Source organism: Rhinolophus hipposideros, assembly GCF_964194185.1.
Source record: "Rhinolophus hipposideros genome assembly, chromosome: 15".
NCBI lineage: Eukaryota > Metazoa > Chordata > Mammalia > Chiroptera > Rhinolophidae > Rhinolophus > Rhinolophus hipposideros.
In genome coordinates this window covers 24,362,173-24,389,261 of record NC_138061.1, presented here as the reverse complement: position 1 = coordinate 24,389,261, position 27,089 = coordinate 24,362,173, and the positions used below count along the sequence as shown (strand labels likewise).

General features: G+C 40.1%; 1 protein-coding gene across 1 annotated transcript in view; it reads right to left on the bottom strand.

The window, feature by feature from the left end:
- The window catches only part of DNMBP (dynamin binding protein), a 92,789-nt gene extending 71,506 nt beyond the window's left edge, over positions 1-21,283 (bottom strand). Inside the window, exon 1 of the mRNA XM_081075069.1 lies at positions 20,580-21,283. The gene's annotated coding sequence lies outside the window, so the exon portion shown is untranslated. The remainder of the gene's footprint in view (positions 1-20,579) is intronic.
- Between the last annotated feature and the right edge of the window lie 5,806 nt (positions 21,284-27,089).

Sequence of the window (27,089 nt, the reverse complement as noted above, 5' to 3'; positions counted from 1 at the left end):
GAGAGTGCAGCTCACAGTGGCCCATGTGGGGATCGAACCGGCAACCTTGGTGTTATTAGCACCACGCTCTAACCAACTGAGCTAATTGGCCACCCCAACTATGTCATATAAATCTTCCAGGTCAAACAACAAATTGTAGACTTCTTCATCTTCTGCAGCCCAGACCATACACTAAGAGCAACAGTTACCATCTCAGAATCTACCACGTGCCAGATGCTGAGCTAGGAGCTTGTAGCATCACCACACCACAAGGAAGAGACGAAGGCACTGGAGCCAGGGTGCCTGGCCTCAAATCCCAGCACCACCACTGAGCAATATACTTAACCCCATAGAAAACAGCTAAGTCAGAACCAGAATTCGGGTCTGTGCGACTCCAATACCCATGTTCTTTTCATTATAAACATCGCTTCTCTTAAATCTCACTGATTCTTTCGATTCTTTCTTTGAAATCTTCTAGACTTCCATTTTCCTCTTTGGTTCTTCCAACATTTTATTATGAAATTTTTCAAACAGTGAAGTTGAAAAGACTTTATACCCAATACCTAGATTCCACCACTAGCATCTTTACTGCAGTCACTTTACCACTTATCATCTCTGTATCATTTATCAATCAATGTGATTTTTAACCACATCTCACCCCACTTATTCATAAGTAGTCCCCAGTGCAATCCTATCCAATCAAAATGCTCTCTGCTGGGCCAGCCCGGTGGCTCAGGCGGTTAGAGCTCCAGGCTCCTCCTAACCCCAAAGGCTGCCGGTTCGATTCCCACATGGGCCAGTGGGCTCTCAACCACAAGGTTGCCAGTTCAATTCCTCGAGTCCCACAAGGGATGGTGGGCTCTGCCCCCTGCAACTAAGATTGAACACGGCACCTTGAGCTGAGCTGCCGCTGAGCTCCCGGATGGCTCAGTTGGTTGGAGCGCATTCTCTCAACCACAAGGTTGCCGGTTCAACTCGACTCCCGCAAGGGATGGTGGTCTGCGACCCCTGCAACTAGCAACGGCAACTGGACCTGGAGCTGAGCTGCGCCCTCCACAACTAAGACTGAAAGGACAACAACTTGAAGCTGAACAGCACCCTCCACAACTAAGATTGAAAGGATAATAAGTTGACTTGGAAAAAAGGCAGGAAGTACACACTGTTCCCCAATAAAGTCCTGTTCCCCTTCCCCAATAAAATCTTTTTTAAAAAAAATGCTCTCTGCTCCCATAAAGCACTTTCTGTTCAAAACTTGTTCCTTTGCTTTTGTGCTGTTTCTTTTATCGATGGTGGGTTCTCTTGTCTTTCCACACATTCCAAGATTCCCCACTCTCGTCTTCCTCCAAATGATGCCCCTTTCTCCTGTTCAAGCCCATCTCCACCTTTCATGTCTCAGCTCTACAGCTGGGGCTCTTTTTTCTTGTAGATTTGTGAGACATCAGACTGGACATGTAAAAGGTAAACCATGAGAGTGAATTAATATTCAGGAATAAAATAACATTTAAAAATGTATATTCAAGAGTCCACTGACAGATGAATGGATAAATAGGATGTATACAGACAGGACATTCTGCCACATGCTAAAACATGGATGAACCTTGAGGACATTATGCTAAGTCACAAAAAGACAAATACTGTATGGTTTCATTTACATGAGGTATCAAGGATAGTTAAGTTCATAGAAAAAAAGTAGAAGGGTGGTTATCAGGGAGCCGGGGAGAGAAGAAAATGGGTACAGTTTTAGTTTGGGAAGATGATAAAGTTCTGGAGATGGATGGTGATGGCTGCACAACAATGTGAACGTACTTAATGCCACTGAACTGTACAATTAAAATGGTAAAATTGTAATTCTATGTTATATATATTTACCACAATAAAAAAGAATTTTTAAATGTATGTCATAACATGTGAGAGAATGCAAAAGAAGGCCTTGGAAACTTTAGTAATTTTTAATAAGCAACATACCTACAAGTCTGGACATACTTTACCAAAGAAATCTCCTGAGGTCACAAACTGTAAACTTTTACCCTGATAGATACTGATATCAAACAGCAAAATAAGTAATTTCCAATGTAACCTTTTGAGAAAAGATCTGAACCTGGGACAGACTGAGGACACTGAGCAATGAGCATGTGCTGTGTCTTCCATTTCCCCTCTCAGGTCTGTCCTTCACCCCTCCCCACCCTGCTCTGTGCTCCATGAGGCTGACCCACAAGAACTGCATCCAGGAGGTCCCTTGCCTCTGGCTTCCGGCTGAGTTCAACCACTGGGTGACACCAGCAGGAGATGTGAAGGCAGAAGGCCAGTGAGGGTGGGGTATTTATTCCCCTGGCTCCCTCCCCACTGGGCTGTGAGTTGGCTGTGTTGTTCTACTAAGGGCCACAGCTACCGCCAAAGGCCCCTGCAAAACAGCTTTCTCTTGAGTCAGATAACCCCGATTCCCTGCCCCTTCAGGCTGGATGGCTTTCCTACTAGCCACGGGTATAGTACAATTCTTTGTTATTTTCCCTAAATCTGCCCATTCCATTCTAAGTAGGACCTCCTCAAATTACGCAATTTGAGTGTGCTTTCTACATTCTGCTGGGACCCTGATGGACACATGCCCAAAAGGATTTTTAGGATTTGTGAGAACTATGCATGAAACAAATGGAAAGGATACAGGAAACTACAAATTTAGTCTCCTAAATCTAATATTCTAAATCCAGGTGAGACATAAGAATGAGAGCTATATAATTTTAAGGCTTAAAAAATACTTAGAAAGATATTGATGCCTGGGTTCCCACCCACATATACCCCCCAAATTAGGCCCACATTTGATGGATTTGGTGCACAGGACCCAGATTCTAAATTCTTAGTTTGAAATTCTGAGTAATCTATTTTACTACTAGGAAAGTAGGACACAATGTGCAAGAGGTTTGAAATTGTACTATATTCTTTCTAAAAGCAATAGTGACACCTTCTACATTCTTCCTAATATTGCCATTTCATAGCACAAATCTAAATTCTGGACTTCCAGAATGAAATTTCCGAAGGTTGCCTTAACTGAACAACAACAGGCTGCGGTTTCTCCTTTCTTGTTTGCTCCTACAAAAGGGGAGTGCTGGAGCAGCACAGGTGTATCTCTGCCACCTGAATAGAGCCCAGGAAGAGGGTCCTCCTTGTGGGGACGCTCCAGGATGGGTTCTTTCAGAGAAACGTGCATTTATAAGCATCTGGAAACTTTCTGATGTTTTGGAACTGAACTCTCCAGAAAACGTTACCTTTTGGGAATGGGAATTGATTTTTAAAATGTCAAGTCCTAGAATATTTAACCTCAGAGGCAATTGCAGTTCTTTTATTCTTGACAACATAGGGCTAAAAAGAACAGTCTCTTCCTTCTGTGAAAGGATAAGAGGTGTCAGCAAATGAAGTCTAAATGTTTCAAGAAGGAAATGAGAAAAGCTAGGAAACCAGCTTTTTCTCCTCTGGTTTATGTCACTGGAGTTCACTTTGGACAGAAGGTCAGCCGTCATTGCCGGGTGATTACTCAGAGAACTAGCAATGGCTGAAGAGGAAAAGGAGAACCCATCTTGATCATGGGTCCCCGGTGAGGCCGAGTAGCACGGCCTGGGCCCATCTGTCCACCTTCAATAGCATCTTCTGCCCACCCGCCGTGCTCTCCTGATGACAGCAGCACTGGCTCACACATGCACTTTGGCTGAACAGGTGACGGCATGTTGGACTGTAAGAAAAATGAAATACTGATCTGACTGAGGTGGGGTGACGAGAGAAACGAGGGTAGAAAAGGAAAGGAATCTGCTATCATCAACTGTCTGACAATTTATATGAGATTTTGCTTCTTTCAAACATCCCAAGTTGGAAGGCAACAACTTCAGCACATGGAACAAGATGTATGTCAGAGTTTCCGCCAGTTGTGGCAAAACCCTTCAGGCTTTTCCAGGATTTAAACTGAACAACTCTCATCTAAAACACCCAAACACATATATATTTAAATTAAGGAAGTTTCAGAATTGACTCTTATGGTATAGCGATTTTAACTAACTTAAGGATTCTACCCTCACCTCTCATCCCCCCCATTAAGATGTTTTTTCTTCCTTTTAAGCTACATTTTTTTTTTTTAAATTTGCTCATAAATCTCTACAGCAATTTTGTCTTTTTTGACAAAAATGCACTAGTGGAGGAAGGTCCCAAGGTTAAGGTCCCAGGACCTACCAAATTTAAGGGAATTTACATTAAAGAAAAATTTTCAAATGGGTCAGCCTAAAAGTTCCTTAAAAGTACTCTCTCGGGTTCACATTTCTTATGCGTGAATCCCAGTTAGGGGAGGAAATTTAAGAATCACTGACTCATAAGTAAATACACTGGGCATGTCTGAGCTAAGAAGCTTAGTGACACATTAAAACGAACAGCTCCACTACAATGTACGTGTAATAAATGCCCAGATAATACATAAGATAGCAGCTGCAGAACTGCAGATGAAACTATACAATGAAACTTTAGGGTGAGGCTGCAGATAGCAAGAGGCACAACAAACATGTAAAAACAGGCCATGTTTAGTTTTCAGGAGAGGCCAAGAAAATTGATTAACCCAGTGCTCTAAGCTATGAGCATAAATGAGCAGGGATCTGCAGGGCAGACGTCTTGTTTCTTTTCCTTATCTGTCTGAGGTACGAGCTAGGTTTTCTACTAAACAAGATTTAAAAAGACATGAGACATTTCCCTACCCTTCAGCCTATCTTAAAGTATTCCTGGTATTTTAAAAGAATCAGGAAAGGAATTCAGGAAACTAAAGATTCAGAGGAAGAAAAATAGGGAGGGGAAAAAAACTGCAGTTGGAGTTTAAGTAACTCCATCCTCAGGGTGAGGGATTTAGATCATTTTAAGGAGCACCAACATGCAAGCATCATGGAAAACAGGGACCAGAAGCTTTATACAAATGACAAAAAAAACTCGCCATTTATAGAACTAGAGCCACTATACTCAGAAAGAAAATGTATATGTGGAATCTTCTGGTAGTTTCTACTCAAGATGAATGAAAGCTATGCCAAGACACAGCAAACCCAATGAACAGCGGATTCCTTAGAGGGTGTCAATGAGAAGGACTAAAGTGTCATAAATCAGGATGTTCAAACCTAAAATTCAACAACGGAAAGGTTCACCTGATATAAAAGAAATTTCTGACAGAGGAGGGGGGGGCAACAGTACGATGTAAAGAAAATAACTTATCTGTATGGAAACCAGTGAATCTGGGAGTGAAACATTATAAATAGTAGCTGGAATAAGATAAAAGGAGAAAGAAACAAGGGGGAGATTGATACTACAGACTGCCAGTGATAAAGAACAAAGACGATGTTTTAACAAGATTACAAAATTGCTACAAAAACTAACAGTAGTGTCTGGTAGTTGATATATGTGTAAGCTGGACTATTAATTCCCTGACAAATAGCAAATGCATACAATCACAAGGCAATTAATTAACTATGGCCTAGAGACTGCACAGAGTCTTCTGCTCAGCCACCTAGGCAGCTAGCCTGTCTGATCACTGGGGTTCCTGCCGAGGGGAATGGAGGGCACCGTTCAGGACTTGGCTCCAGTTCCGCATACTGTTTTGTTTTGCTTTTTTTGAAAATTGTGAATAAGTGCAGAATTTTATCAAGTGCTTTTTCTGCATCTACTGAGATGATCCTGTTTCTTCTCTTTATTCTGTTAACATGGCAAATTATATTGATTTTCAAATGTTAAATCAACCTTGCATTCCTGGAACAAACCTTACTTGCTTAGGATGTGTTATTCTTTTTATTGTGCACATTTCGATTTGCTACTACTTTGTTGAAGATTTTACACTTACGTTCCCAAGGAATATTAATTTGTAGTCTTTTCTTTAAATGTCTTTGCCAGATTTGCGTATAACGGTTAGACTATCCTCAAAAAATGAATTAGGAAGTGTTTCTTCCTCCTCTATTTTCTGAAAAAGTCTGTGTAAGACCGGTATTATTTCATTCTTAAATATTTGATAGAAATCATCAGTGAAATAACATAGGCCTGGAGAACTTCAAGGAAAGGTTTTAAATAAAAAATCAGTACTTTTATCAGATATAGGGCTATTGAAATTTTCCATTTCTTCCTGTCTCAGTTTTTGGTAAGTTGTATTTTTCAAGAAATTTATCCACTTAATCCAAGCTTAAATTTGCTGGCATAAATTTGTTCAAAATAGTCCTTTATTAACCCTTTAATATCTGTATAATCTATAATATAGAAAATTTGTGTTTTCTCTCCTTTTTTCTTAGTCTTGCTGGGGATTACCAATTTTGTTGATCTTTTCCAAGAAACAACTTTTGGCTTTGCTAAATGTCTCTATTATTTGTATGTTTTCTACTTTACTGATTTCTTCTATTATTTTTGTTATTTTCCTCCTTCAACTTTAGATAGAAGAGAGTTTAGAATAGGTAAAATATGATTTATATAATCAAAATATATTTGTTGTCTCTATACCACAGTGCTGTGAATTAAAATTTATACCAGCAACACTAAATTAAAATAAGCCAAGAATCAGTGAATCACCATAATTCACAATTTGTCCCCAACCCTGTACCATCCATGACATACTGTGACAACTTTTAGTCATTCCTATACCGATGTCCATTCACATCTGTGTTTCTGCCATATTCAGTTATTTCTTGTGCTTAATTATTAGGTTGGTGGAAAAGTAATTGCGGTTTTTGCAATTATTCTTAACTTTTAAACTGCAATTACTTTTGCACCAACCTATACATATTCTAGATCAAATTGCTATTCAAATCTTCACCTACTTGTAATAGAATTATGTATCCATACTCTTTGCTCTCTAATTGTGCAGAGCCTCCCACTGTGCACAGAGTATATTTCCCTGAAACACTTGCGTTGGACTTGGGCCATGTGAATGCATGAAGGGAATGTCAGTGGATGGAGATGACATGAGCAGAAGTTTTGAACCATATTTTATGGCTTGGCCTGTCCCCTGGTGCTCCTATAACCTACCGTAAGAAGAGCATGGTCTGGGAAGTCACTGTCCCTTCAGCCTGAGCCCCAGAATGAAGACAAGGCGAAACAGATTTGAACCTAAACGAAAGCCTATAGTTTTGTCTTGCCCAGCTAGATCAGCTAAATTACAGCCAGCCTTCAGGCCTATGAGAATGAAAGTAAATGGTTGTTGTGATAAACCATTGAGATTTTGGAGTTATTAGTTGCACAGCCAAAAAAAAAAAAAAAAGACAACATAAATGGATGTTTTGACTGGAGCAGCTAAGCGCCGCACTCTTCCATCAAACACACATAACTCCTCATGTGGATAAACTTCTATTATCTTTCAAGATCCAGTTCAAATGGTACCTCCTCTACAAAGCCTGTAAGATTAGTTCTTACAGGGCAGGGGTTCTTTTTGCCTATTTTATTCACTGATATACATCAAGCACCTAAAGCACTGCCTGGTACATAAATATTTGCAGGATGAATGACTTAACACACGGAACTACTTTAAGTTATACATCAAAACGTATATATTTACATTTCCAGGGATCACATTACTCTTTCCTACAGAGCTGAAGGTCTCACAGGCCTAACTTCCAGGTTAGGAATGTTGGGCTTTGATTTTTCGGTACTTGGAAGCACCTGAAATGTGTGAGAAGAAATGGCTAATAGTTAGAACTGTTTGCAAGCGAATGAGCACCCCAAATAAAAGGAGGAAAAGGGAAGTGTGTGTGTATTGTGTGTGGATGTGTGTATGTATGTGTGCGTGTGTGTGTGTGTGTACAAATACAGTATTTTTTTTTCAGATGAAGAAAGAAGTAGTCTAAGAAAAATCATTCTGGTTGTTTCTCTTCATATCATTTTTTAAAAACAGGTTTCTTGAGTTATAATTCACATATAATCCATCTATTTAAAGTGTACAATTCATTGGATTTTGGTATATTCACAGAGTTGTGTAACCTTCACCACTATCAATTTCTGAACATTTCATCGTCTCAAAAATAAACTCCATTTCCATTAGCAGCCACTTCCCATTTCCCCCCAAAAGCCCCCCGCCTCCCCCTCCAGCCCTAGGCAGCCATTAATCTACTTTGTATCTCTATAGATTTGCCTTTTCTGGACATGTCATATAAATGAAATCATACAATCTACAGTGTTTTATGACTGGCTTTTTTCACTTGGCATAATGTTTTCAAGGCCTTCATATCATTTTCAAATATGAATATGATCAGCTTAAAACATACATAATAATCAAGAGCACAGACTACAAAGCCAGACTGCCAGGATTTATACCCTAGCTCTATCTCTTATTAGAGTTAGATGATGAGGCAAGTTACTTAACTTCTCTGTGCCTTAATTTTTGCATCTGTAAAATAAGTTTAATAACAGAACCTGCCTCATAGGGTCACAGTGAAATTTAAATAAATAAATGTATATAAAACACTTAGAATAGTACCGTACATATAGTAAACTATACACAGGTGGTGTTATTATTATCTGCATAAAAGAGAGGGGGATTGTGGTGAGATAGTCTAAAAGTCTTTTTCATAGCTTTGGGGAGTGTTTTGATATACAGTAGGTTTGAAAATGAGTGCCTTAGGAGGGTATGGGTTTCTTTTCAGGGCAATGCAAATGTTCTAGAATTCAACAGTGGTGATGGCTGCACAACTTTGGGAATATACTGAAAACGACAACAACACTCAATTATGCATTTTAAAGGGGTCAATTTTATGCTGTATGAATTATATCTCATATAACATGAAATTTTTAAAAATCAGTATCTCTCCTATTTCAGAAATTGCTATACTTCAAGCAAAATGGCGAAGGCATACATGAATACTCTGCTATGAAAAAAACCAGAAATTTAAATATATTCCTCATTCTAGCCCTTCCCCTCTAAAGTTTTCCTGCCCTTCATGTTTAAAAATGTTCTACACTTGTGCTTCTTACCTGCCATGAGCTAGGAATGGGGGGTAGTTACACATAGTAGGGGATTACGTGGACATTTACTGGGCAGGGCTACATAAAAGAGCAAATTTAAAAAGAGAAATCATATTTGTTATTAAATTGCATTAATTAATAACTATATTCATAACTGTTAAGAGCCCAGACTCTAAAGTCAGAGAGAATTAGGTTCAGTGTCTGGCTCAGCTTTTTGTTAAGCTATGTAATCTTGGGCAAGTTACTTAAACCCCTCTGAACTTTAGTTTCCTCATCTGTACACTGAAGAAAATAATAGTAATTTACTTCATAGGCAGTTACAATGATTAAACTTGCTAATCTAGGTGAAGCAGTGAATACGGTTCCTGGCAAATGGTAGGCACTCAGTAAATGTCAGGTAGGAGACGGGTCTGATGATAATGAAGAAGGAGGAGGAGAACCATCATCATCACCCAGACTGACTGTAACATAAATAATACCGATGAGGCAGCAACTTCTGGGTGGGGCCACCTGCTCAAAACTGCTGCTGTGGTCTTGAGAGGAAGGGGGAGCAATGTTACTCTGTGGTTACTGGACACAAGGACAAAGCAATTGACACCCCCACCTGCTACTCTAAGCTCTAAATGAGCTGTGTGTTCACAGCAGACCCACAAGAATTTGGCAGCAGTTTACAAATGAGATCCTTGCACATGGGTCCAAGAAAACCTTTGCCAAACGCCTTCCAGGGATAGAAGCGGGATATGAAATTCATCGATTTACTCTTCTAAAAAATTACCCTGTACTTCCAGAAAAACCACTGGTACTACTGTTAAATCCTTCAAAAGCGTCAAGCTTTTAAAATTTACTCTTCGGGGCTTGAAATTTACAAATTTGCGATTGCTATTGTCCTATTTTTGGTTCTCACCTCGTCTCATCTTATCTTTGGGACTCCTGCAATAACTTCCTAAATGGTTACCTATCAGTCTCATCTTCCTCTGCTCTATTTTCCACCCTGAAACCAGGATTTTCTTTTTATATACAAAATCTTATAATTCTCTACTGCCTGACGTTCCACAGGGCTTCCCATTCATCTTTTGTAGGAAGCACCTAAAACTCCTTTGCAGCTCAGACAAAGCTCATCATGACCTGGTCCCTGCCCCTAAGTTCAGTCTCACCGCCGAGCACTCCACCTACCGTACATCCTAAGCTCTAGCCTCACAAAAATACTGGCAGTTTTCGGTAAGGCACAGCTTTACAACACAACACAATTACATCTCCAGGCTGCTCTTCAAACACGTTATCTCATGTATGTGCTGTTGCTACCTGTGATTGGGTGTGAATATGAAGGGCTTATTTTTATTGTTAACTGATCCCTCCCTGCAAGGAAGAATAATCAATAAACCAGCAAATCACTGGTTAACACTTTTATGGTAAATAATAATATTTTAATTTTTAAACATTCGGAGTCCCCAGAAGAGAATACCGACTAAGCCTGACACCCACTTATGGAATATAAGAATGAACATACTGGTGAAATTCAACATGAACATTTCCATTAATTTACTGTTATCAATGCCTTTAATTTAAGCAAACCTTTACTTAAAATAACCAATTAGCCTCATAATAAAAGTAGAATTGTAATGAATTTATTAAATGTCTTTCTCATCCTGTGTTAGATTTTTAGCCTTGGTTTATTAACCATTTGGCTTTAAAACTAGATGAAAATACTGACATTGAGATACTTTATTCTTATAACCTTCAAATCACTAAATAAGTAAATCCAAACACAGCTTCACACTTCAAAATTTTTCATTCTTTTCACTTTAATATTAGCTATCTATATTCATAGTTGCTTAGCAGGTCAAGACAGCAAGACTAAAAAATTTAAAAATTGGCTCTCTTCATGTCCACAGATACTACAATGTTCAGATATTACAGATGACTGGACAACATCTAGACAGTGGCAGCAAAAAGAACAGGTAATAAAAACTATGGGTTTGAAAAACATACATATTAGTATTATGCGCCACAGTCCAATTAGCTGCTCAAGAATACAGGATCCCAACAGGCACTAACGCAAGTCTGGTTTTAATGTAAACTCCTTCTCCTCTTACCTGCCCCTCCAAGGATTCTGTTTCCTGATAATCAGATCTAAGCCGTAAGATAGTAATATCCCAGGGACGTTCTGGCACTGAGCCCCAGAAATCCTTAAAGAAACAAACACTGTCTAAAAGAAGAAAACCAGGCTACTCACTGGCTTCTCGACTCCCTCCCCTAATTCTAGGGAACAAAAATGCCTTGCCAGATAGGAGTCATAAAATTTCTTTGGAGGCAAAATGTTTTGAAATAGATTGTCTGCTGTTGATAATGTCATTCCCTGACACCTGGGATATTTTTGAAGGCTCCTTAGAAATGACCTTGGGCCAGACCAAGCTATGTGGGTCGGTACATCCTTTCTATTTATGGAAGCTGAATAACTTGGAACCTCCCATACGGACTGACAGATGAAAGGGTGAGTTAACTCACCATAGGTCAGTAAAGTTATTTCAAAAGCTATTTTGAAAAGTCCAGAATGTGGAAAACTACAGGACAAAAGGCCAGTAATAAAAAATTAAAATTAAAAAGAGGAACTTATCAATGAAAAGCCATTTGAGAAACACATTAACTAAATGCAATCTGTTCACATTTGTTGGAACCTGATTCAAACCAATCAATTGTTTAAAAAAATTGAGACAAATGGGGAAATTATGAACATCGACTAGATTCTTCATTCTATTAAGGAATTACCGCTCCTTTTCTTTAGGTGGCAGTCATATTGTCATATGCAAATAAAAGGGAATCTTTTATTTTATTTTTTTAAGTCATTAGAACCAGAGGGTCTACAAAAGGGCAAAGGGGGTGGAATATAGGAACCAACTCAGCTTTATGGATCTTCAATTGAACACTGGATACATGGATATTTGTCTTGTTATTCTTTATTCATTTTTCAATGAAACCCAGTAAAGTGAAAGAAGTATTCATAATTATAATTAATGATATCCTGATTGCTATCATTATTGTTGTAGGAAAGAAAAAGAGACCCGTTTGATTAGAGAGCGCAGACAGAGAAGTTAGTATATATGGCAGATTAGGATCAGACTTGAGGGCCAGGCATCAGAGTTTAAGATTTGTTGGGGGCAGTGGTGGGAACAAGTGTCCCGCAGTAGAGTAAGAACGAAAGCAGTCCGATAATGGTCTATATGGGATAGACTGGGTCGATGCCGTTGGCCTCTGGGACAACATTAGGGTGTATTTGTGGCAACTTTATTTTTTAGCACCCTATGTGGAGATTAATATGAGCTGAGGCCTTGCTTTGTCATAAAGTGACCAGGTATACATGGCCTAACTGCTCGTCATCACAACCCTGAACCAGATCCAGAAATGACAGAAAAACCACAAGGTTTCTGCATTGCTGGGAAGGGGAGGAAAGAATAAACTAGAAAAGGGGGGGACATGGGACGTGAGGCCAGGGAGTGCAGCACAACTCAGCACATCTATTGCAACTTTTTCTGCTGATGGGGCAGATCACTTATCCTCAGAGAACCACCTCATGAGAACAATGCAGAGTGTGTGCTGGGCCCAGAACTCATGGCTAGAACGTCAGCACTGATGATCTTCTCCTGGGCCCTACTCCCAGCGTGTGCTTGTCAGCAATACAGACACTCACACACCCTTTCAGAAACCATAGACTCCACAGGAGCGGCTAAAACAGATGCAGAGAAATTAGCTCTGTGGCTGAGTTGACAGTTATGCTTACAAGGTCAAGGAGGAAATGAGGATTCTACTAGCTTATTGAACACATGTATATGAAGGACGCTAAGAACTTTCTTCCCTCTCCCTTCCCTTGGATTTCCTCCTTCTGTATCACAGTGCTGCCTCTTCCTGCGCTGATTTGTTCTATGGATCCATTTATTGAAGGCACACTATGTGCCAGGTACAGTTCATGGCACAGATCTATCAGAGAATAAAACAAAGATTCCTGCCCTTGAAGAACTTTCTTCTTGAGGGATGGGGAAGGCAGGCAACAGCATTTTAGAAGGTAACAGGTGCTAGGGCAAAATGAAAACAGAAAAAACACAGAGCAGCCAGAAAGGGTGGGGAATGAGGAGAGGAAGGCACTACAGTCAGATATTAAATCTACCAGGTGATGAGAATGTTAACTTTCGAATTCTGTCACTTCCCGTTATTTATGACCACTCTCTAACCACTCATCACACTAGCAAAAGGTGATCAGGGAAACAAGACAACTATGGTGGATTTATTTCAAAGTCAAAAGAAAACAAATTTCAACTATTTTCTCCAGGCTCTTTATTTTCTGAAAGATGAAAGCAAATGTGATCTAAAGAAGAAAGACACTAACTGAACTGACGCAAAGTGACATCAAATAGATTCTCCCCTCCTTCTCCCCTGAGCTAGTCTTTGGTCTGTTGGCATTTGGGCTATGACTGCTTGCTCCCCAGTGTGACAATGAGGCCAGACTGTCATGCACAGTGGCTCCCTGAAGTATAGCCTGTTGGGAATTGCCAAGTAATCAGCAAGCTATTACCCAACTCCTATAAACTAATCATATCTTTCTTATTGTTTTTTTTGTGTGTGTTTTTTTTCCAAAAGATCACTGAAAGCAAGACAAAAAAGAGTTGATGGTCTAAACCTGAAAAAGGAGGGGTGATACAAATTATAGAGCCCAATTTTAAGTGCATCCTCCTTCTCCACAAACATGTCCCCCCCACCAAAGAAAACAATCAGAGAGAGAAACATAACCAACATTTGAACAGGGGTTGGTGCTATTAGGTTGGTGCACAAGTAACTGCGTTTTAGAAGGTTAAAAACAATTGCAAATACCACAATTACTTGTGCACCAACCTAATAAAAGGCAGGATTAAAGATTTGCTTCTCTATATTTTGCAAATTTTCTACAATGAAAAGGTATAGTTTTTATAATTAGGAAAAAAGAGCTACTTTGAAAAATACCTAACCATATAGAGATGCTTGAGAGATGGATGTGAGAACCAACTGCCCAACATCCTAACAGTTAAGGCTGGTGAAGAACTACCTGCTGAAATAGTCAATATTTTGTGAGATCTACTTAGGTTAAGATTTATACCCAGAGTAGAAACTGATCCACAGAATAAGGAAACTATAATCTTACATATATTTATAACCATGCTGACGACTACAGTTATGATGCTGAATATGGCTCTTTCATTTTCATACCAGCTATTTAAATTCTGATTCTTACGTAACAAGAGGAAAAAGCTGATCTAATGGTGAAATAAACTTATATTGGAATCATAAGATGTTTACCATAAATTTATATATGGAGGGTTCAGAAATATTGAAGATTCATTAATCTTCTTTTGCTTGAAAATTAAGCTTAGCATAGGCTTAGGATTTTGGCATGCCGCCTCCTAAGGCCATCTTATTTTTTCAGAGACAAATCCTGAAAAAAGTATTTGACAAGACTTAACATCCATTTATGATGAAAATACTCAGTACATTAGGAATAGAGGAGAATACCGTAAATTGACAAAAGTACATATAAAATCTAAAACAAACATTATATGAAATGGGGAAACTTCAGACTCATGCCTGCTAAGATTGAGAACAAGAAAAGATGCCTTCTAGCATAGCAACTGGTTTGCCATAGTCCTGGAAGCTCTGGCCAAAGCTGTAAGGAAAGACAAAGAAATAAGAAGTATTAGGAAGGGAAAGAAGCAACAAAACTATCACTATTTTCAAAGGATGTGATTAACTAGGGGCAAAAAACTAACTATGGGCAAAAAAAAAAAGCCAACAGACTATTTGAAAAAGACAGTAAAGTGAGGCTATCAGATACAAGATCAGCTTACAATAATCAATACCATCTCTCTTAAACTACCAATAACCAACTAGCAAATAATAAAAAAAGATATAAAAAAATATGATTCACAGTAGCAAGAAAACTATGAAGTATTTAGAAATTAATTTAACCAAGAACATCCCCCAGACTTTCATGGAGAAAACTTTAAAGTTCTAATAGAGGACTTAAAAATGAGCTGATGAAGGATTTAGGAATAAAGGGGTATGAAGGCTGCAACTAACTCAAATGGGTTAGGAAAAAATATGCATAGAAATGTAGAGAGGAAGTCATAAAAGCAAATATGGCAAAATGCTAACATTTGGTGAATCTAGGTGAAGGATATACAGAAGCTCTTTGTACTAATCTTAGAACTCTTCTGTTAGTTTTAAAATCTTTCCAAATAATACAAAAATACTTTTAAAATGTTGAGCTGAATAAATAGACACATTACATGTTCTTGGAGGAAATCAGTTAACATCAAAATGATGTCAAGCCTCTCCCAAATAACTTATAAATTCAATATAATCCCAAGTAAAATTCCTCAAAAATATAATTTTGGAGGAACTTGATAAACTCACTCCAATTTTTATATGGAAAAATAATGGTCCACGAGTAGCTAAGTAAACTTAAAAATGAAGAACAGAGATAAGACACTTGCTGTGCCAATCATGAGGACATATTACAAAATCACTCATAATAAAAACAAGAAACAAATGGAACAGAACAGAGCCTTAGAGACAGACCAGTGTATCCATGGAAACCATAGATGAGAAAGAGAGTACCACGATTCAGTGGAGGAAAGCATGGATGTTTCTGAGATGGTATTGGAAAAAATAGTTCATTAAATGGAGAAGGATAGCGCTGGTCCTTATCTAACACCCATGCAGTGCAGGCTCTACATGTAGCTGTGACCCAGGGACTTGAAAGGGGCTTCTTAAAACTCCATAAAGTGTAAAACATTAAGTCAAAGAAGGCATTTATTTGACTACCTCAAAATTAAAGAGTTTTTCTTGATCAAAGGACAACAGAGACAAAATTAAAAGATGACCAAATGAGGAGGTATCTGCAAAGTCTAAATGTGACAGTGAGTGAACGTCGACATTACAAAATTACTTCCACAAATCAATGACAACAACACGGATAACAACTCCAATAGAAAATAGGCAAAGATATGAATAAGCAATTTGGAGAAGAAGCTATAGGTAGAAGAGATGCTTACAACCATCAGTGATCAAAGAAACACAAACTCAGCGGACAAGATACACTTTGCACCTATGAGGTTAGAAAAGGTGACGAGCTGGATCCAGCTGAGAAGGATACAGGAACCCTCTGGATCACTTCTGGTGGGAGAGAGACTGGTCAGCCACCGTGGGAAGGAATCCAGTACTATTTACTCAAATTCTGTAGGTGCAATTCCCTTCCAAGTATATGGCCCACAGATATACTGTACAGCTTTAGAAGGATGCTGACTGCAGCAATATTTGTGGTGTTAGGAAGCACAGACAACCTGAGTATCGCTCGCACGGAGAGCAGATCAGTAAAATTATGGTGCATACACAGCATGGAGTACAATGCAGCGTTCAGAAACAAAGAGTGAGATATACATATAGACGCATGGATGGATCTTAAGAACAGTATCTAGAAAAAAAGCAAAATGAAATTTAGCATTATAAAGTAAAATATGTATACACATAGAAAACAAACATCCCCACTTTGCAAGATCCCATACAGACAAAAAGAAACACATTACATGCATTAGAATGAGTACAGATGAAGCATAAGGTGAATGGGAAGGGGATAAAGGAATTAAAAACAAAAGAAATCTTTCAGACTCCTTGCATGTTCAGAAAGAATTCAAATGACTTATGATAAATATAAAATTAGAATTGCTTCCTTCCCCAAAGTTTCCAGCTTTCCTAACAACAAAAGCCACTCTGGTTGCCAGCTCTGTTGATGAGTAACAGCTTTTCATCCTTTTTCAAGCAGGAAAGGAAAAATTCAGGGATCAGCAGAGTACTAAGGGATCAGCAGAGAATATTCACGAAACAAAACAATGTTTTTGTTCTCATGACCTGACACCCTGACTGAAAGGACCTGATTACCTCTTGATTTGGAGTGATTCAGCTAAAGGCGTTGTCAGTGGAATCAAGTTTTCAGGTCATTTGAAGCTATTTCCTTTTTGAGCCTTCATATGCAAACTCCTGGCCTCCCCATGGAAATATTCTATAATTCCATACTACTTAGCATCTTAAAATTCTGGAGTATGGTCACACAGCTAGTACGAAAGGGAAGTCCCTTGTCCCCCTTCTGTCTATTCTTGCCCAGCAGCTGGAGTGATCCTGTTAAAACATAAGTCATCATGAGCTCCTCTGTTCAAAACCCTCTGATGGCTTCCCACTCACTCACAGAAAAGGCCAAAGACCTTACAATGGCCTACACACTGACGTGCCCCTTCCCACTCCCACCACCCCTCATCTGCTGCCACTTTCCCCTCGCCCACATCGGCACTGCCTGGCCACCATGACCTCACCATCCCTCCCTCACACATGCCAAACATGCTCCTGCATCAAGGTTGGGAACTCGCTCATTCCTCTGCCCCTGCTCACTCCTTCATTCCCTTCAAGTCGCAGATCAAAAGTTGATCTTAGTAGAGGCCTTCTCTGGCCTCTTTGTATAAAAAGTACCATCCCTACACACACACACAGACACACAGACACACACACTCTTACGCTTTCCCAGTTACACCCCTTTAAAGTTCTCCATAGCACTTCTGATCACGTGACTGTCTGTCCACATATTTATGTACTGTCTACCTCTGCTCCACTAGCATGTCTATTGCATGAGGGCAGGACTCCATCTGTTTCATTCTCAGCTGTATCCCTAGCACCTACAACAGTGCCTCACACAAACAGGTGCTCAACGAATATTTGGTGAATGAATGAGCAAGTCAGGACCCAAACCCATGCCTTCCAACGTCAGACCCTTAGCACAATGCCCTGTTTGCTCCACTGCGCTGCCTCACTTCTTGGTGGCCACATCTTTCACGTTGGAGAACCCTACAAATCCAAACATGAAATAATGTACCTTAGCTACTCTATGTCTATTTTACATTCTATGACTGGCTTTTATAGTACCCAGGATAAAGCACCCAACAAAAGTTAACACCTTGGTATTTAATGGCTCCTTCATTATAGAGCTGTTCGATGATCTGATTTTAAGGTTGCAACTTTCGACCTTTCTGACCTTCCAGGAGAGAGACTGATAGCTCATAATTAACTCCTGACCAACAGGGACTAAGTTATCCAATCTTGAAAATTAGTCTATTCAGATGTTTTCCTGAGCTAGGTATAATAAGAGACTATTTAATATTAATTGAATGGATGTGAAACTTTTTTTGTAAGTATTCTAAATGAATTTTAAGGATGCTTCACCTGAAGGCCAAACACATTTGAGAATTTCAGAGTAGATAATCTTGCAATAATGCTATGTTGTGGGTAATATATTAACTGACTTCAGAAATGACAGAATAATAAACCTAGAAAATAATTCAAGCTTTGTACCTGGTAATAGGTATGCAAGCCTCCATTTGCATTCTATTTTAATTATTTATCAATTGAAACAATGTCTCTCTAGAAATTTAACACTGAAGTATCTGTAATTTGAAAAATCACTCTTTGCTTATTTCAGCCCACCGATAAAGTGACGGGGCGGATTGAGAATAATAATGAATTTGAGATTCACTATGCTTCCAGAAAGGGTTTCCTTCTGAGGCAGAGACAAGTGACTTTTACTGGCCCTGGAGGCTTTCTAGATTGTAGTCTCCAAGCACAGGGAAGATAAAAATCTAAACACTGTCCACTTGACCTGCGTTCTAAAAATGAATAACCATCCCTAGTTTTTAGGAGATCTTAAATGGTGACTCAAGAATTATCACATCATATTCTTTGAGAGGAGAAAAACGTAGTCTAAATTCGATTAGTGCTTGAAAGAGGCTGTGAATTGCAATGTGGATGAAAGAGGAACGTGACAAGAGTCTCTGCAGGTAAGAGGGGCACTAAGAAGAAAGGAGCCATAAACGAAGAAACAAGAGGCAGGAAAGGCTCTGCTTTGGGACTGCAAGACAAAATAAGTAACTCAAACATATTTGGACAGATTATCTATAAGATTATTGTTACATCTCAGCCAAAACTAAACACAACATGAACACTGTAGAAAAGACATTTTATCACATTTTCTGAGGCAGAATGTTCTCATCTTATTGCAAAAGATATCTGTGTACACCACAGGCCCCACTCCCAGGTCAGACTTTAGCTATTCTCTACTATACACAAAGCACTCTATTCCAGCCTCTGAATTTGGTGTGACTTTAACACTGAAGGATCTGTAATTTGAAAAATCATTTTTCACTTCTGTTAGTCCAACACTGATAAAGTGACTGGGAGGGTTGACAATAATAATGAATTTGAAGATTCTCTATGCATCATGCAGAATTTTTTTTTTAAACTTGTTTTCTTAAAGCTTTTTGTTGTCACAACGAGTGACATGTTTCAAATTAACATGTAAAATCAGGGAACGTTAGAGATGGAAGGGGGCCTTAGAGATCCTTTAATCCAATAATTTGGATAAAAATTGGTACTAAGGAATAAACTGCCTTGCTCATCACCTGGAGCCTATTCATGTTGCAAGAGTAGTAAACGCAGCACTAATTCTGAGAAACCACACCTGTATGCTGACAGGTACTTAACATCTTGCAAAATCCAACCATGGATCAATCAGTCCTAGTCTCCCCTGTAACTCAGCTATACACACAACTGAAGCTACACTATGCTCAAACCCTAAATATTAGTGCTACCAATGGCTTGCCATATACCACAGCATCACCAAGTATGAAAAGAAAGTGTTTCAATCAACAGTGCTCTTATCACGGTAAAAGAATTACTGTAAAACAGGCAAGTTACCAATATTACAAAGTAACTTTATGAGTGCCCTTCTTTTTTGTATAAATGAGACGGACAATTAAGGATACTGAGATTGCTTTTAAAGTGGGATGGGTTTTTCTTGCATTTAAAATTTAGCCCTAGACCCCAAGGATTCCCCACAGCGCCTAATGTGCAGCAGGCCTGGCCTGTTTGTAACGCCAACAATCCTTTACTCAACTGACAGCATGGTCACCTTTTCCAAGGGTGTTCTGAGAAATTGATGCCTGCTGGACATCAGTGCCTGTTGCAGGAATGCAGGTGCCCACGGGTAACGACTGCAAAACTCCACCATAACCAAACCAGCACCTCAAGCTAAACAGGTCTCATTCTTGCTCGGGAAATCCTCCCTCCCAGCCTCCCTGACACAGAACCATTAACTCCTATACCGAGTGGATGTGACTCTGAGCACGCCAGGAGAATCTGTAAAATAAGGAGGCTGGGCTAATGCTGAATTCTTTTCCAGCTCTCAAATTCCGCCTCATTGCCGGAGTGGCAGGGCGGTGCAATGAAAAGAGCCCTGGGCTTGCTTGACACCATTTAAAAAGCCCCACGGTCGCATCCCTCTGACTGCGGGCCACCGGGTCCCTCCAACTCCCCGGGACGTCACAGGACCCGACCTGACCGTGGACCGGACTCCGAGGAGGGCCCAGCGCCCCACCGCCCCTCGTGGGTAACCGGCCGGGGCAGCGGCCGCCGGGGGCAGGGGCAGCGCAGGCCCCGCCGCGCGGCGCGTTCCTCGGGCGCGGGTCCCCTCCGCCCGCGGCCCTGGCACAGCGACCCGGCCGCCCCGCCCCGCCCCGCCCCGCCCGGCCTCTGACCTGCTCTCCGCCGCCCGGCGGTCCCTCGGCGCGGCGACGCGGGAGGCAGTGGCGGCCGCCCGTCCCGGGCCGCTGTCACCTCCGCCTCTGGAAGCGGCGGGCGAGTCAATCTGCTGTGACTCAGCGCGGCCGCCCCGCCTCCAGCCTCCAGCCTCCCGCCCAGGCTTCCGCCTCGCGGGGCCGGGGGCGCCACACTCAGCAACAGCGCCCACCCCCTGGCGTCCGCCGCGTGCTCGCGACCCCTGGCGGCTCTCCTGGCCCCGCCCGCCCCATGACGTCAGAGGGGCGGTGCTCCGAGGCCCTCTAACCGGGAAACTGAGGCATCCGGGCCGCGCTGACCCCGCTTGGGCGGCCCGGTCGTCCTGTGCCCGCGAGGCGTTCAGTCCTGCGTCCCGCTCTGGGTAACAGCAAGTTCCTCTGCTGCTTTGCTGCTCCTTCAGCCCCACACCCCCCTCCAACTTAGAAAAACGTCAAAATTCCGTCTAGAGAAGGCCAGTTCAATTCCAGTCTGTGGTACCCCGAGGCTGCTTCCTTTGTCACGCACACAACACTTGGCGTTCGCTTCTGTCTGTCCCTTTTTTTTTCTGAGGAAAATCTCTCAGGACATCGTTGGGAATGTAAAAGGAAGGAATAACAAACAGTATGCAAAAACTGCGCAGGGCTGAAACTCGCTGGTGGATCCTTGCAGGATTCCCTGGTGTATTAATAGCCACAAAGTCACACTGCTTGGTGTGGGTTGCTTGAATTTCTTTCTGTGCCTTAAGTTTCTGGGATCTCCCAACGAGATTCTCAAAAATGCAAGCATAACAGAGATAACCCTCTATTTCAAAAATTTTATCAGAATATCATTTCTCCTTTGCTTTCTTAAAATCATGATAAAATATATGTAATATTAAATATATCATTTTAACCATTTTAAGAGTACAGTTCTGTGGCATTAAGTACAGTACATTCACAGGGTCGTGCAACCACCACTGCCAGCCATTTTCAGAACTTTTTCATCTTCCCAAACTGAAACAGTGTTCATTAAACACCAACTCCTCATTCCTCTCCCCCACCCAGCCCCTGGCAATCACCACTCTACTTACTATCAGGTACCTCATGTAAGTGGAATCACACAGGATTTATCTTTTTGTAATTGGCTTATTTCACTTAGCATAATGTCCTCAAGATTCATCTATGTTATAGTATGTGTCAGGATGTCCTTTCTTTTAAAAGCAGAATAATATTCTATTGTCTACATATACCACATTTTGTTTATCCATTCATCTGTTAATGGAAATTTCCCACCCAACAATTGCTTCCACCTTTTGGCTGTTACGAAAAATGCTGCTGTGAACCTGGGTGTACAAATATCAGTTTGAATTTTGCTTTCAGTTCTCTTGTGTATATATCCACAAGTGTGATGGCTGGATCACATGGTATTTCTATGTTTAATTTTTAAGGAACAGTTGTACTGTTTTCCTCCTTCACTTTTTGATGCATGTGCACATTATGGGCAGAAAACTTTCTAGTAGTAAAATATTAATGTTCTGGGTTTTATCAAAATTGTTAGCAAATGCAACATTTGCCTGTAAAACAGTGACTTTTCTTCTCTCAGTAGTAATTAACACAGTAAATCTATTGCCATTATTTTTGAAGATACTGTTACTATTCAGCTAACCACAATTTTGTTTATGTTCTGGGGATGTAATTTTCTAATATTTTTGGGGCAAACAGTCAAGTATGCTGTGTGAAATAAGCTTAAATGAAAAGCAAGCATTTTGTTTTAAAAAGAAAACAACTTTGGGTGTGTTATATACCCCACCTGAACTTTTTCTCTTTTACCTAAAACAGTCAATTTCAGAATGATCTGGTTATTGAATCTGAATCTTTGGAGGTGAGTTCTTTAATGAGTATGCTAAAGCTTAAGAACCAGTGCCTTAGGGCATTGCAAAGATTCTAAGTCATCAAAGATTGCAAATAATATTCTTTCACTCAACACCAGGGCTTTACTGTACATTTGCAATGCGACCAGTGTTGTGCTATGTGTTTGGTATTCAGCCTGACCAAGATAGCAAGCTCCCTCCCCTTATGCAGCTCACATTCCAGAGTGGAGTGACAGACAATAAATAAACAAATGATAAGTCAGATAATTACAGTCTGTGGTGAGTACAGTGAAGGAAATAAATCAGATGATATGATAGATTAGATGGTAGAGAATTATACCCTAATGCCCTAGGCATCCATTATATGTAATAAATTAACTTCTGTCCTATTGAAGGAAAATGATACAAGTTATATACAGTCCTTGAGAGAATCAAGGAAATAATCACTCAAAACATTTTCTGTGTTCTGTGGTTTAAATGAGGATCTGGCCTGCTAAGGGCCAAAGTAAGGGGTGGGGACCTTCTTTGAACATTGTAGTGGTCTGGATGTCTCTGGGAACGTAACATTTACTGGAGACCTAGGAGATGGGAAAGAATCAGCCACGGGAGGAGCTGAGGAAGGGCCTTTCAGGTAGAAGAAACTGAAATTGCAAAGCCATGAAGTGGAAACGAACTTGGTAAGTTTCAGAAACAGAAAAGAAGCTGTGTGAGCAAAAGAGCAAGTATTATAAGATGAAAGTGGAAAACAGATAGAGGTGACAATCATCCTGGGCCTCGTGGGTCACGCTAAGGAGTTTGAATTTCATTTTAAGTCAATGTATTGATACATTATAAAATATCTTCAACTGAAGGGACTGAAATTAAAAGTATCAAAAGATATAAATGTGTGTAGAACTGCTTTGTTAGCAATAATGATAATATCTACATGTGTAATATTAAAATGAAAAAGGTAGATTTTTTCCCCCTCGATAACCCTCAATAGACCAAAACACAGAATGGTTCAATTCCTGTGCATTTTGGTTGATCTCATTGATCAAAACTGTTTGGGTGGGTCATCCTTTGATCTCATGTCTGAACCTAAGTCCAACCTGTCAGGATACTGCATCTACAGTGTCCATTACGGTTCTGGTGGACTGTAATGTTAACTAGTAACAGTTTGGCATGGCTTGGCCCCAAATCAAAGCCAACTCCCACTGGGTTCCCCCTGGAATGTATCTATCACAGCCCCAAGCTGTTGTTAGCAATGGCAAGTTGATGAGGGTAGCAAGCTGCTGAAACTAATCTAAGCTGGCCTTGTTCATGGTGCAAGTCAGCTAGCTGTTAATCCTGGAATAGCCAGGGTCCAGCTCTCGAAAAGGGAGGAGTGCTGATAAAATAATATATTCTTATTTTCATTATTAAAGATGTGGTCCAACAACTTATTGGTAGAATAGAGAATCTTGAATTCTAAGATGTCAGAGAAGGAAGAGACATCACTTGGAAATACTACTAACTATTCATCAAAATGGTGCCAGAATGCACTGGGACAGAAAGGAGAGGACTCAGGTTGGATGGAGGAAGAAAGGGTGGGGAAAACCTCATGTTCTCTTGGAGAAGGGGGAGTCCAGGATGATTTTGGAGGGAGGGCATCTATCTAGTGGACTTGTGCTAGGGTAAGGCCAACTCCTAGGAGAAGACAACAGAGGCCATTTTGTTCCATTTAGGAACAGACCCCAGTTGGCAAGAGTAAAGCCAATGACTGTTTTGCTCTTCCTAGAAGAGGAAGGACCCTTAAGGAAGCTTCTGAACTCTAAAAAGAAGACTGTATCATGTTTACCTTCAGGGCTGTTCTTACATATTGATATAGTTTCAACTATGCCGATTTATACATTGATTTCCCAGGGGCTCCTTCTCTTACTATCTACTTGCAGGAGCTTGAAATTGGTTTAATGAGGAACACGGAATTCTTTTATAATTAGAAGTAAAATTCAAGCCGGGAAACAAATAAACAAATCTATAATACCTTAAAATGCAAATGCCTAGTTGGGGTAATATTTTGGAAAAGATCATTCTCTTGAGTATCTGTCAAAATATATTTAAGTGATACTATCAGATCTCTTCTGATTTCCATGAGGAAACGAGGAAGGTATTTGGGGATCTGGAAGGAGATAGGGAGAGGAAAGAAGCTGAACTACTAAAGACAATTTTATAGCAAATGTTCACTGGGACCTGGCCTTATGTTAAGAGCTTACCATATATCATCTTTTCTTTTCTTTTATTTGTTGGAACAATATGTATTACCCCCAAGAAACAGAATCAGGGTTCCCCATTTGAATAGAATCAATAGGTTATTTTTTTTAAAATAATTTTTAAATCCTCTTTACTTTCTTTTCCGGTTTGTCTACATTAGTAAAGCAAGGTAACCAAGCTCATCTTTTCCTTTTCCAAATATTGGTTGTTTTTTCTTAGTACATATGATGACAACAACTGAGCAAGATAGTTAGTCTTTTCCTTAGCTGATAATTGAGGAGCTGAGGTGCCATGAAGTCAATAACTTGCCTAGTGCTTTTCACACTTTCATCATTTTTATACCACTTTTGGTCGTAATCTTGTACTTTCAGAAAAAAAACCATCACATTGATTCTTGACTAAATGGCTTACTACCTTTCTTTCTTTTGTTAAAAAAATTTGTATGTAAATTTACTCACTTTTTTTTTCTAAGGAGGGCACAGCTCACAGTGGCCCATGTGGGGATTGAACCAGCAACCTTGGTGTTACCAGCACCACATTCTAACCAACTGAGCTAACCAGCCACCCCAACTTATTTTTGTTTTTAAGGGAAATTTTGTACCACTCCCATAAGTGCAAAACCAGTATAGATTGCAATTCATGGGAGGTAATATTTAAAATAAATACAGTTATTAAATTCTAGTTGTGAGTCTGAGGCCTACTCCCCATTTGCTAAAAATTGAAATTAGCCAGTGTTAGAAAGTTAGGACCCAATAGAAATTTTCTCTTGACATATTCAAAAGGATCTAAAGAAATTAATAAGAGAATAACCTTTTCACTAAGTGACTTTTTTTTGCTTGGTCAGAGCATCACCCAGAATTGGCTCCTGAACCACCTAAATTGTCCTGAAGAACATTTTGAGTACTCCCATATTTTAGGAAATACCTGATTTGCCCAAGATAACAGAGCTTGTAAAGGACAAAGCTAGGATTCAAACCACTACTTGCCAATTTCAAAGTCTCCATTGTGCAATGTGGGCTCCCCATTCAGCTAGTTTCAAAATTTTGCTCTGAATTGGCCCTGTTTTTCTTCCCTCAGCACCATTTTATCCTGCTGTATCCACGAAGCCTAGTGGTGTTGTGACCTTCAGTGTCCTTCCCGAAAAGGTGCCAGGAGCTGTATAGCACACTCCTGTGGGGCCTGGAGGACTGTGCTGTTTGATGTGATGCTGGGCTTCTCTAGCACAGTCTGGAATGCATTGCCTACTTAAGTAGCCACACTGCTGTCTCTTGTTGAACTGTGGTCCAGTTCATGACCCCTCTCCCCCCACGGCTATGTGATAATTATCTGTCTGAAATTAGTGTACAGAGCTTCACAGTAATGAGTCATCTGACTTTCTACTGTACTAAGTCCGGTCTACATTAGCCAAGCAAAGTAGGGTACTGAATGATAACACAGATTATGATTCTTTGGCCTGTGACAGAGCTGATTTCAATTGCTTTCCACACTATTGTAAAAGGTTGTCTGCCTCTCAGGGATTAGTGAATTTATCTTTCTATCCCTATTGCCTGGCAAAGTGCCTGGCACATAGGTTGGCCTAATGAATGTTGAACGATTGAGTGCACTTGAGTTATGAGTCACGGTAAAATTAAAATGGTGTTTGAATTTAATAAAATTGCAATGCCCTTTTGTTGTTTTTATTCATAACCATGTATGCTTCTTTATTTAGTGTTTTGTTTTGTTTGGTTTGGTTTTGTTGTTGTTTTTAATGGGGACCAACTGTCCTCTACTGCCAGTCTCCCATACCCACCTTCTGCCTTCCCGGAGTGGACGTATAACTCCAGACTGACCAATCAGAGAGTCACTGAGGTAGTTTTAGGGACAGGCATATAACCCATTTTGTGTTACTGAGTCAGGCCCAAGAATCAATAGTTTGTTGCTAGACTGGTAGATACAAGCTAGAAGCTGTCGTTGGTCATCTACTCACCTCATGGGGTGAGCCTGTGTGAAACTGACGTCACCACCAAAGATAATAAAATCCACCAAAGACAATAAAATCCAGCAACAGAGAAAGAGTTCCAGCCACATAACCTGAACACATAAATCCTGCTGTGTCTGAAATCCCTCTTATACATTTTTATTGATTTGAGCCACTAAAGGTCCCATCTTACACTATTGGTTTACAAATGCCAGTCTGAGATGAAATATTTACTGTTCTCAGCAAAATGAGAGAAGTAACTTAATCTACAAGACTTGTTTTTATCCTGAGAGTATATCTTTCCTAATTTGGGGCATTAAAGTATTTATGAATTGATGGTGATAGTAGATAGCAATTGTATTTTTCTAATTGTCCTTAATAAAGAATTAGAAAAGAGAAAGTGGACCCTATATCTATCCCTCTGTCTTAATCTGCTCCAGCTGCTATAACAATCAC